This window comes from Procambarus clarkii, unplaced genomic scaffold, assembly GCF_040958095.1.
Source record: "Procambarus clarkii isolate CNS0578487 unplaced genomic scaffold, FALCON_Pclarkii_2.0 HiC_scaffold_556, whole genome shotgun sequence".
NCBI lineage: Eukaryota > Metazoa > Arthropoda > Malacostraca > Decapoda > Cambaridae > Procambarus > Procambarus clarkii.
In genome coordinates, this window is record NW_027189589.1 from 24,395 (window position 1) to 36,284 (window position 11,890).

At 46.9% G+C, this 11,890-nt stretch overlaps 1 non-coding gene across 1 annotated transcript; it reads right to left on the bottom strand.

Moving 5' to 3' along the window:
* Positions 1–10,519: 10,519 nt before the first annotated feature.
* On the bottom strand, positions 10,520–10,638 carry LOC138361640 (5S ribosomal RNA). The gene has a single exon (XR_011227076.1). It is a non-coding gene; the product is annotated as a 5S ribosomal RNA (ribosomal RNA).
* Between the last annotated feature and the right edge of the window lie 1,252 nt (positions 10,639–11,890).

Sequence of the window (11,890 nt, forward strand, 5' to 3'; positions counted from 1 at the left end):
CTAATCATAGAATTAAGGAGTGAATAAGGCTGTCTTTCTAAACTGTTTCTACCTCTTGTATTTCGCCATTCCAAACGATCATTCCCGAGCGGTAGCCAAAACCGGGTTCTTGAAATTCTTGCGGAGGTTTGATCGGGCATCTAACAGCCTTGTAGCAGGCTTAGGCTATCGATAGGTTCAATTACCACCTTGTCTAGTAGCTCTAGTTGCCTAGCAACTAGAAGTTAGAGGCCTCGGCCTAACTAACACCCACCATCCACTTAGTCTACCTGGACACTTCACAGCACCCACCATAGTATAGATTAGATTAGGCTGCCTGGCCCACCAAGCTATGGCGACCAAAGTCAGATTCACAGACGAATCTGGCCGGGGTCGTACCCCAGCCCAACTACTTGAGGTGGTCTACGAGGTCACCCAGATTACCTACAAAAATGTGTACAAAATAACGAATGGAGCCATCTTGTTGGTACCCAATGCAAACCTCCCAGACCTCCTTTCGTCAGACACCATGAACAAACTAAGGGAGAAGAATATCACTGTCTACCCCCCTGCCGAATTCCAAGCCCAACGCACCATCTTTGTACATAGGATCCATGACATCATCATGGATCACTCAAATGATGAAATAATTGCAGAAATAGAGAGGAAAAACAGGGATGTCAAAATACTTCAGGCCCACAGATTCACAACCCAACGCAACAACCAAGTACTGAAACTTACTCTGGCTTCACCGGAGCAAGCAACGCAAGTCTGCACACAAGGCCTTTCTGCATTTGGCATCATGGCTGAACCTGACAAAATCAACCCACAGAGGTTTTACAAGCTCAAGCAATGCTTCAAATGCTTTCAGTACGACCACTATTCCAATGCATGTAACAATGGAACCCCCAAGTGCAGCAGGTGCACAGGGGAACACAGCTACAGGGAATGCACAAACCCTACACCCAAATGTGCTCTATGCAATGGTCCACACATTGCAATCTCGCATCTTTGTCCTCGCAGGCAAGAGGCAATCAAGCAATTGCATGAAACGGAGACAGCAGCCCGCCAACAGGCAGCTATTACCATCCCTGCCCCTCCTCCACCAGTAAATGCCTGGGGCATCCCTAACCAACAACAGGCCCAGTCGGTGGCCCAAGGGGGACACCAAAGCACCCAGCACCCCCATAACCCCACGGTTATTCCAGAACAAACCCAGAATCAAACACAACAGGCCCCAACACCTAACTCTCTTGCAACAAACCCCGATCCCAAGCCCAGCTTAGGGGCCGAACTCCTAACATTTGCTCAAATCCAATTTCCAGACAACCCAGTGAAGCTCCTAGGTTTCTGGAACTCACTTAGGAAAGACAATGGCCTACCCCCTGTCCATATGTCCGAGGACTCGCTTGCCTACTTGACTCCTAGCATCACAACAACCGCCGGCCAGGCCCAAGCACAACCCAACAACCCCAACCCTAGTACTCCTCGCCCCCAGGCCTCTACCAACGCCCAGGAGACTCCAAACTCCCTGAACAACCCCGGCCCCTCCACCCCGACATTCTGGGAAACACCTATGTCCACCCTTCCTGGAACACTCCCACATCAGATCGCCCTCCAAGCTCTCACAAACTCCCTTGCCATACGGAACCCCATCCGGGGCACTAGGAAATTTCGCTTCAAACACCGCAGCCCCACAACAATATATTCCACACAACGCTGTACCAAGAGGCCTAGGACCAACACCTACAGCCGAACCCCATCCCCTGTGGACGGAGCAAGGGCAAGCAACCCCCACAACTCTTCACCAGAGAGCGACTCTAGCACCACGGATGTCGACATCATGAACAGCAGTGACACCGAAGACCCCCCAATGGCACAGCAACGTATGGGAAACCCCAACCCCAACCAATCCCCGACCGGAACCAGGAACAAGATACCTGACTCAACAGCTTTACCCCCCTCCTCCACAAACAGAAGCGACCAAACCGAATGTAATAACATTGGCACTACAACCAAACAATCACTTCCGTCTCATAGTCAATAATGGGGATCACAATCCTTCAGGTGAACATCAGACATTACTTCAACAACAGATACCTTCTCACTCTGGAGGTAGCCAGACTTAACCCAGATGTTGTCTTACTCAATGAAACAGCGGCCAGACAAGACCAGCACATCTCCATCTGGGGATATTCCACCAGGGAAGTCAACAGGGGTAGGTACAGTGGGGTGGCAATACTAATAAGAAGAGGGCTCTCCTACCGCCCCATCCTCATAGAAGACGACAACTTTCTTGCAATAGAACTCACCACTTCACACGGCCCCCTCATTGTCTGCACCGCATATCTACCACCTAGACTGGCCTACCTCCCCTCCATCCCTCTGAACAAGCTGCTCGACAGGAACCTCCCCACTATCATCGCAGGAGACCTGAATGCCCACCATCAGGCCTTATTCAACGCTCCTGACAGGCCAGACCTCAAGGGCAGGCAGCTCTTCAATCTAATGCAAAACCGGGACCTCTCCTTCCAAGGCCCCCACTTTAAGACGTTCTTTGCGGGCAACCATAGGGGCACCCCTGACATAGTGCTGACCAACAGAGATTGTGACCTGTTCCACTGCAGAGTAACCCCAGGCAAGAACGTGGGGTCGGATCACATCCCTGTGGTCACATCCCTCCAAGCAACCCCCTTCAGATATGTGGCACCATCCAGGCCCAGATTGGAAACCATACGTGCCCGTGACTATGACACCTTCCTTGCTGGCGACCCCATCCTTGAGTTCGACAACCTCCCAACCCAAACAATCGACCAAGCAGTAAACACCATCCACAACCGGATCCAGCTTGCAACCGAGGCCACTTGTGAAATATCCACCACTAGGACTTACCACCAATATAAGCCGACCCGAGAAATCAGAGGCAAAATGAATGTGTACCAGCGAGCCTGCCAAAGCCACTACCAAACAGGCCAGCCACCAGCGTTGACCCTACAAACACTCAGAAGGGAAACCATAGACCTTACGCTGACCCACAAGAGCCACATTTGGAGAACCCTAGTGAGACAGGCCAACCAGTACAAAAGGGAGCCGGGAACTTTCTGGCGCATGATCAGACAGCTCCTGGGATCGGTTAACCCCAGCCTCACCCACCTTGTACACACATTCCTTGACGAAGATGAAGAGGAGCAACAAGAAAAAATGGAAGACCCGCAGGATCAGGCTGACCTCATGGGCGCAGTTTGGAAAAAGACACTCACAGCTTCAAACAGCAGAGCCTTCAACAACACTCACTTTGAACGTGTCAACCAATGGACAACAGAAAATGCCGCCTCCCTTAACAGCACCCCTCTGATTGACCTGACAACCCTAGAAGACGACCACCCTTTAACAAGACCCATAACTATGCTAGAGATGAGAGGAGTCATCAAAAACACCAGAGATAAGGCCCCAGGACCATCAGGGATCAAAGCGCTGCAGATCAAACTTCTACCAGGCAATCTTATGCAATCCATACTCAACCTATTCAACGCTATGCTGGCATCGGGTCACATTCCTGTAGCATTCAAGTCAGCCAAGATGATATTCATTCCCAAACCCAAGAAAGACCCCCACCAACCTGGCAACTACCGACCAATCTCACTCTTAGACTCAATAGGCAAGTGCTTTGAAAAAATCATGTCAAACCGCCTTAACTACTACATGGAGTACAACAACCTCTTCACAGAAAAGCAGTTTGGCTTTCGAGCACATAGATCAACCCAGCACGCAATTAACATCATCTACGACGCCTTAAGCTCAATTCGCAAGCAAAAACAGGTAGCCTTGATTGCGACGAGGGACGTACACAAGGCCTTCGACAGCCTGTGGCACGATGGTCTGGTGTACAAACTAGCAGACTTACCAGCGCAAAACTGGACCCTCCTCAGGCTGATCAGTAATTTCCTTAAGAATAGGCAAGTTACCCCCAGCTTCAAGGCAAACGAGGCCGCAGCCTTCACCCCAACAGCTGGAGTCCCCCAAGGATCATGCTTGAGCCCGGTTCTCTTCAACATCTTTGTAAATGACCTGCCCCAACCAGAGTATAGGGACACCATTATCGTGCAATTTGCGGACGACGTAACGCACGTAATAACATCTAACCCTAGCAGCCAAGCGGCCAAACATGCAACTGCAACCCGTAAGGCAAACGTAGAACTAGCAAGGACTGTTAACTGGGAAAGGAAATGGAGGATCACCACTAACCCAGAAAAGATTCAATTAAGCACTGTCGGCTGTATGGCCTTCTCAATTGAAAATGAGGGGGGAATAAGAATCAGGGGTGAACCCATAGCCATCTCAAACTCCAACACAGTGCTCGGTTACAACTTCAACAGGCTTCTCAACTCCTCCCAGTACGTATCCCAGAAGACAGCGATGGCCCGGGGCTCACTGGCGAGGCTCTTCCGTTTCAACCAAGCCCCATCCCACATCAAGCTCCACCTGTACAGAATGATCATAAGGCCTAGCTTGGAATACCCATACGTTCCCCTGAACCTCACCAACAAATCCAACATGTTGAAGATTCAACGAGTACAAAACAAAGCACTTCGCTTTGCAGAGGGCCTGACTCTGAGGGACAGGGTGAGAACCGACCTGATCCATGAGACGCTCAACATGAAGCCAATGAACATTAGGCTCAGCTACCTGGCCAGAAGACAGCTGTACCGTATGAAGAACATGTATGTCCCAGACCCAGAAGATCCCTTCGTAGCAGAAAACACCACCAGCGACTACGAGATCCACGAACCACCACACAGAACCAGAAGAATCACTCTCCAACAAAAAGTGATCAGACATATCCATGATGAGGCCTTCCCAAGCCCTCAGATACTAAGCGGTCTGCCAGACGATCCAGATGAGTGGCCCATCCCGGACCCAATCTACACCAAATGAAGAATAAAGAAAGAAATAAAAAAAAAAAAAAATATAAATAATAAAAAAAAAAAAAAAAAAAATAATAATAAATAAATAAATAAAAAAAAAAAAAAAAAAAAAAAAAAAAAAAAATATATATAAATAAAACACCTACAAAAAAATATAAAACCAAAAAACCATTTGTCGTGGCGGCAGAAGTGTAACTACCCTGATGTTTCTAAGATTAGCCTCCTTCAGCCAACTCCATCGGCTCTAGTGCTTTAGGACACCAACAAGGTCACAAACACTAGCCCCCCCAGCCAATGTACTGACAACCCAACATAACACACACGCAAACAAACAACACATACAAAAATGTCAACCCATGGTGGACAGGCCACCGAACTTTCAAACCTCCTCTCTCTCGACACCCGCATCCTCTTCCTGAATTTCATCTCCCCATCCCTCTACCTCCCCCATCCTTTCCATTCCCTATGGACATCAAAGCAAAGCCGGCATAAAACACCACAAACCCACAACAGCAGCAGCAATGTCAGGACGCGGCAAGGGAGGCAAAGTGAAGGGCAAGTCAAAGTCTCGCTCCAGCAGGGCCGGACTTCAGTTCCCCGTGGGCAGAATTCACCGTCTGCTGCGTAAAGGCAACTACGCCGAACGCGTCGGTGCTGGCGCTCCTGTCTACCTGGCAGCCGTCATGGAATACCTCGCTGCCGAAGTTCTGGAGCTCGCCGGTAACGCCGCACGTGACAACAAGAAGACCCGTATCATCCCACGTCACTTGCAGTTGGCCATCCGCAACGACGAAGAACTCAACAAACTTCTGTCTGGCGTAACCATTGCACAGGGAGGTGTTCTTCCAAACATTCAGGCAGTTCTTTTGCCAAAGAAGACAGAGAAGAAGTAAGCACTTCTGCCACCCACCACGACAAATACCATAACCAGGCTCCATCCGGAGCCACACACACTTTAATAGAGAGATTCAAGTAGACAATCAACTTTCAAACATTAATAATAACATTTATATTGATTTCATTTGGAATGTGTACATAACAAACAAACAAAACAAAATTATAGGGGATATTCAGCATCACTTGGAATATTAACCAATCATATAAATCCAATATATATTTTATATTTTACTTTAAGCGAGGAATTCATATTCTATCAATTTTTAATCATACAAATGAACAAAAGCAATTCTTCACTAGACGTAATGAATGAATAAATGATCAAGGTTTTAATGTGTTTCATGAATATATATATATATATATATATATATATATATATATATATATATATATATATATATATATATATATATATATAATATAATATAATATAATATAATATATTATAATACTTGTGAACCAGAATATGTTTGAGCAGCAGCGATCGTGCCTGCCATTGGCCGAAGTGCAACAATTCAAATAATTTAAAGGGCCTGCTCGGGTATATAAGAGAGGCTGGGAGACTGGGGCCGGCATATACAGAGTACTTTGCTTTAAGAGGTCAGACCCCACCCTGATCCGGTGCATTAAACCGGTAAGAGACGGGAGACCTCTTAAGGAAAGTGCAACCCTCTAGATCAGGCTCTCCTGCACCCAGCACTGCCGGGTGGGTAAACATTAGGCAGCAACGATTAGAGCCATGATCTACCGAATCAAGGTACGATTCAGAGGGAACCAGACCCCTACTCGATCAGAGATATCGGATTTGATCACCACTACAACCAATGTTGCACCCCTGGACGTCGTACTCAACGATGATGGACTCCCTCAACTGCTGTTCAGCAGTGCCGAGGCCGTACAACGCCTCTTTAACCCCATTCACCTCACTGCTCTCGAGGAGGCGCACATGTTCCTCACCCCACCACGACACTACCTCGCAGCCAGGACTGTTTTCGTAAGGAGAGTGAGCTCCCTCATCTCCGAAAAAGCTACCACTGATGTCGCCACCCGCATAACCGAAGATAACCCTTCCTTGACTGCAGTCACCGTAAAATTCATCCCTGTGCAGGACAGCCACCTCTCCACTATGAAGGTCACCTTCACCTCGCCTGAGGAAGCTACCTCTGCTACCACCAACGGCTTCCGGTGCTTCGGCCTCGCTTGTACACCCCGACAAATAACAAGAGAACATTACTACCAGCTACGACAGTGTTTTAAGTGCTATAGTTATGAGCACTTCACTAAAAATTGCCCATCTCAGGACCAACGGTGCAGCAAGTGCGCCGAGAGTCACCACTTCAAACAATGCACCAGCGACTTCCTCAAATGCCTTCTCTGCCAAGGTCACCATACTGCCGTCTCTGCTGAGTGTCCACAAAGACGTCAAGAAATACAGAAGATGACCGAAGCCAGGCAAGCCAACACCACACGACGAGAACCGTCAACATTCAACGTGCAAGCCGCCAACTTTCCTCTGCTTCCGGGAGGGGGCGGAGCTTCTGCACAGACTGCATCCCATTGGGGCCCTGGGTCCCAGCCCGCCAACCAATCATCGACGCAGCAGCGACAGCCACAAGTTTACTCTGCTGAATCAACAAGCCAGCCCTCACCACACCAGATGCTGCTCCCTAACAGGAACCACAACGTCATAATGGGACTCATCCGCACTGCTGAAATGATTGCAGGCACGAACACCAAGGAATTTGTACGAATTCTGAACATTATGTACGCTGACAACGGTTTACCAACATTTACTGTTCGTGACGAGCTCTTCACAACAACAGCCTCAGCCAACACCAATGCTACGACTTCAGCAACAAATACCACTTCTGCTTCTAACATCAGCATCACCATCTCTTCAACTGCATTGGCAGATATCCTGTCTGCTGACGCCCACCCTGTGCAACCTGATACAGACTCTGCAACATCCTTGCACACTGCTACTACTCCAGACGAACCAGCTACTTCTCCAGTGGTACCTGAGACTGCACCAACTTCACCAGCTTCACCAGAAAATACACCAGCCGCACCTGAGACTACACCAGCTTCACAGGTACCTACACCTGATGCTTCTGAAAACCAACACTTGTTTTCCGATGATGACTCTACTGCCTCGATTGACGTTGAAGCACAATCACCATCTCCAGCAACACAGGAGTCTCCAAGAGTCTCCGCACTATATGATCAACGTGAACAACTTACACTTGGAACTCCCGAATACAGACGCCTCTCCAGCAAAATACTCAACACAAGGTATGCGGAATGCCTGCTGAATGATCCAAACTTAAAGTACACACTAAAGAACGAAGTAATCTTCGTTGAATGCGACGAAACCACATTGTCAAAGGACCTTTTCCCACCAGACTACGCCGATTACAAACATCAAATGATTACTCGAAGCAAGAAGAAAGAAGAAACACCAAATTGAAGAAGAAGAAGACACCACATGAAGAAAGATTGTTTCCACCTTGAATGCTGAAGCACTGCCACCGCCGCCTTCCAGACCCGCCTCCAAGCCTAGCCAGTTGTTGGGTTGTTTGCAGCATCGACGTATTGCCACGCAGCTGGGTTTAGCCCTGGCACTTTTTCTTCAACTTCAGCATTTCCTCTCACCGACTACTCTTCAGCTGTCCCCACTTCAAGGCTCGCCCCAATGGGCATCTTCTCCTGTATTATTCAGTTCAGTTCAATTCTGGGGCCGGTGGTGGGTGATGGGTGATGAGTGATGGTGTGGTGTGGTGTGGTGTTGTTAAGAGTTGATTTACGGCCAGCCAGCCAGCCAGCTGCAGCCAAGGCAGGGCAGGGCAGGGCAGGGCAAGGCAAGGCAAGGCAAGGCAAGGCAAGGCAAGGCAAGGCAAGGCAAGGCAATAACAGGACAGGACAGGCAAGGCAAGGCAAGGCAAGGCAAGGCAAGGCAAGCAGGCGGGCGGGCGGGCGGGCGGGCGGGCGGGCAGCCAGCCAGCCAGCCAGCCAGCCAGCCAGCCAGCCAGCCAGCCAGCCAGGCAGGCAGGCAGGCAGGCAGGCAGGCAGGCAGGCAGGCAGGCAGGCAGGCAGGCAGCCAGCCAGTCAGCCAGCCAGCCAGCCACTCCCACTTTGTATTTATATGCATTCAATTTATATTCAAACATTATATTTGTTAAGGGCCTAGTTTTAGTGTTTATTTTAAAAATGACAAACATCGAGTCGTTTTACCAGTCCTTTAGCGTTAACGGTGATGCATTTTAAAACTGAACAGAAATCACCTTTTCTGGATATATCAAATATCGAATCCGCTTAATGTGCCTACAATTCAATCATTCAAAAAATACATAATTTACATCATGCCTTTTCATAGAACAGACAATAAGATTTGAGACAATAAGAACTTTAGTTTTATAACTAAAGTTGCACAATTATACCAACTCTATGGTGGCTGGGTGGTAAGGTGTGTGGCTGGTGTTTTGGAAGTCGCGAGTTCAAACGACCCAATGGGAGTACTTTTTTTTTTTTTATGCCATACAATCTTCCTAGTACTATTATGTAGGTGTGTGTGTGTGTGTTTTTATTCATTCTTTGGTTTTATAGATGACATACATATTGACTCCTTTTACCGGTCCTTAATTAGGCTCTGGGGAAGCAATGGTGGTGGTGGTGCATTTAAAACTAAACCAAAAATCACCAGTTCTGGACGCGTCAAATATCATATCCGCTTAATGTGTCTACAACCTAATTACTTAAAACTACACTATTTAATTCATTCATATCATGTGCATATTGGTCATTATGCTCATACAACCGACATAACAATTTATTTTCATTATTAGAATCATACATTTCATCAAGTAATACAGATACAAAGAGATTTTCTTTCTGAGAAGACCGTTAGTATTGGCTGGCTGGCAGGCAGGCAGGCAGGCAGGCAGGCATTTGAGGGTTATTATTTCGCCTGTTGATTGGGGGGAGGGAGGGTTGATGTGTTAGGGGGTTTTCGGTTAGGTGTGGTGGTGGTGATTGGTGGTGATTGGTGGTGGTGGTGATTGGTGGTGATTGGTGGTGAGTAGTGGTGGTGGTGGTGGTGGTGGTGGTGGTGGTGGTGGTAGTAGGTGGGAGGGGGGGGGAAGGGGAATGATGGTCTGTGGATTCCTTCTCCGTACCCCTTACATATAAGCAAAAACATGCCTTCCTGTGGGTATAGAAACATTAACACAAATTATATCAGTAACTGATATTGTAGCCTTTTAAACAGAAAAGATTTGTACATACAAATACTTTTAAATTATCATTTATTTGTGGAAATGGCATTTACGTCATTAAATTGATACCTCAGCATCAAGTGTCCTGCAGCTGTGGTCCAGTGGTAAAGTGTATATAAGTGATGCGTATTCTTGGAGTTGCGAGTTCAAACTCGGATTAAGCTATATATATATTATATATATATATATATATATATATATATATATATATATATATATATATATATATATATATATATATATACAACATGTTTTGTTTTGGTTGTTTGTTTTTGTATAAAGCCTCACACACTATATTAAGCGAGTTTGTTTTAAACATGACATACATATTAATTCATTTTACCAGGCCTTATTCCACACAACTCCGTGAATTTCCCGTGGAGCCAGCCAGCCAGCCATTCAAACAAAAACAAACGAAACAAAACAAAACAAAACAAAAAACATTATTGCCAACAGCATTTGGTGTTCCCAGGCGGTCACCCATCCAAGTACTAACCAAACCCAACGTTGCTTAACTTCGCTGATCGGACGAGAAGCGGTGTTCTCAACGTGGTATGGCCGTTGGCATGAGACTGCCTACACATTGTGGCTAATAACCAACTCTTTTTAGTCATCACGGCAGGATACGGACCTTCTTGTGGTGTCTTAATGGTAATTGTATCCTAACATATTTTTGTCTCCTTGGCATGGATATTTAACATCGTTTATTCAGTCTTGGGTTTATGTTCTTTCGCCATTTACAGACATTTTACATCTACCTACTTCCTCAGCCTACCCTGCCAATTTCTAATGATTTTGTGGATTTTCTTTTGTAATACATACATGTGTGTGCTCATCTGCTCTTCAGTTTTTATGATATTTGTCTCATCTGTCCTGCTTTATGATACTTTTACAAAGAACATGAACAAATGCTTCTATTTTAGAGAAGATATGGGATCCAGGTTTCGGAGCCGTAAAACCAACCGTCGTGATTGGTGGACGAGTTGCCAGGTTGCAGCTTCTGTACCGTGCCGGCACATAAATAGGTTCGGCTCAAGCGGCGGCAGCATCATTCCCCCGTGACTGTCTGAGCGTCTCTCATCACCTTGGTTGGTTCATCATCATCATCATGGTAGAAGCAAAGCCTACCAAGAAGGCTGCGGCTGCTGCTGCTGTGGTGGCCACCACCAGGAAACCTCGCGTCCAAATGGTTCTAGCCGCGGTCGCAGCACTCAAAGACCGTAAGGGCTCGTCTCTACAAGCAATCAAGAAGTACGTTGTTGCCAACAACAAAGTCGAGGCTGCCAAGATCGCCATTTACATCCGAAGATTTCTCAAGAAAGCAGTGGCTGACGGCATTCTTGTTCAGACCAAGGGAAGTGGAGCTAGTGGATCATTCATGCTGGCCGTAGCAGAGAAGAGGGCCGTTCTAACTCCCAAGAAAGCTACCACAACCAAGAAACCATCTACAGCAGCAAAGAAGGCCGTGGTAACTCCCAAGAAAGCCGCCACAAGCAACAAACCACCTACAGCCTTGAAAAAGAAGCAGCAGCAGCAGCAGCAGCAGCAGCTTGTTGTTGGGAACAAAAAGCCCAAAATAAAGAGAGCTTCAAAATCTCCCAAACCACCCAAGGCAAAGAAAGCTGTCAAGAAAACAACAAAGGCAAAATAAACGACGACATGCAAGCAGCATGAATACACATGACAATAAACATCCAGGCCTCCCCCCTCAGTGGAGGGGCCTCATATGATTCCAAAAAGAGTTTAGTTTTGTAGACAAATAAATCATTACTTTTGGGGTAGATTTACTCTGTATATTATATATATATATATATATAT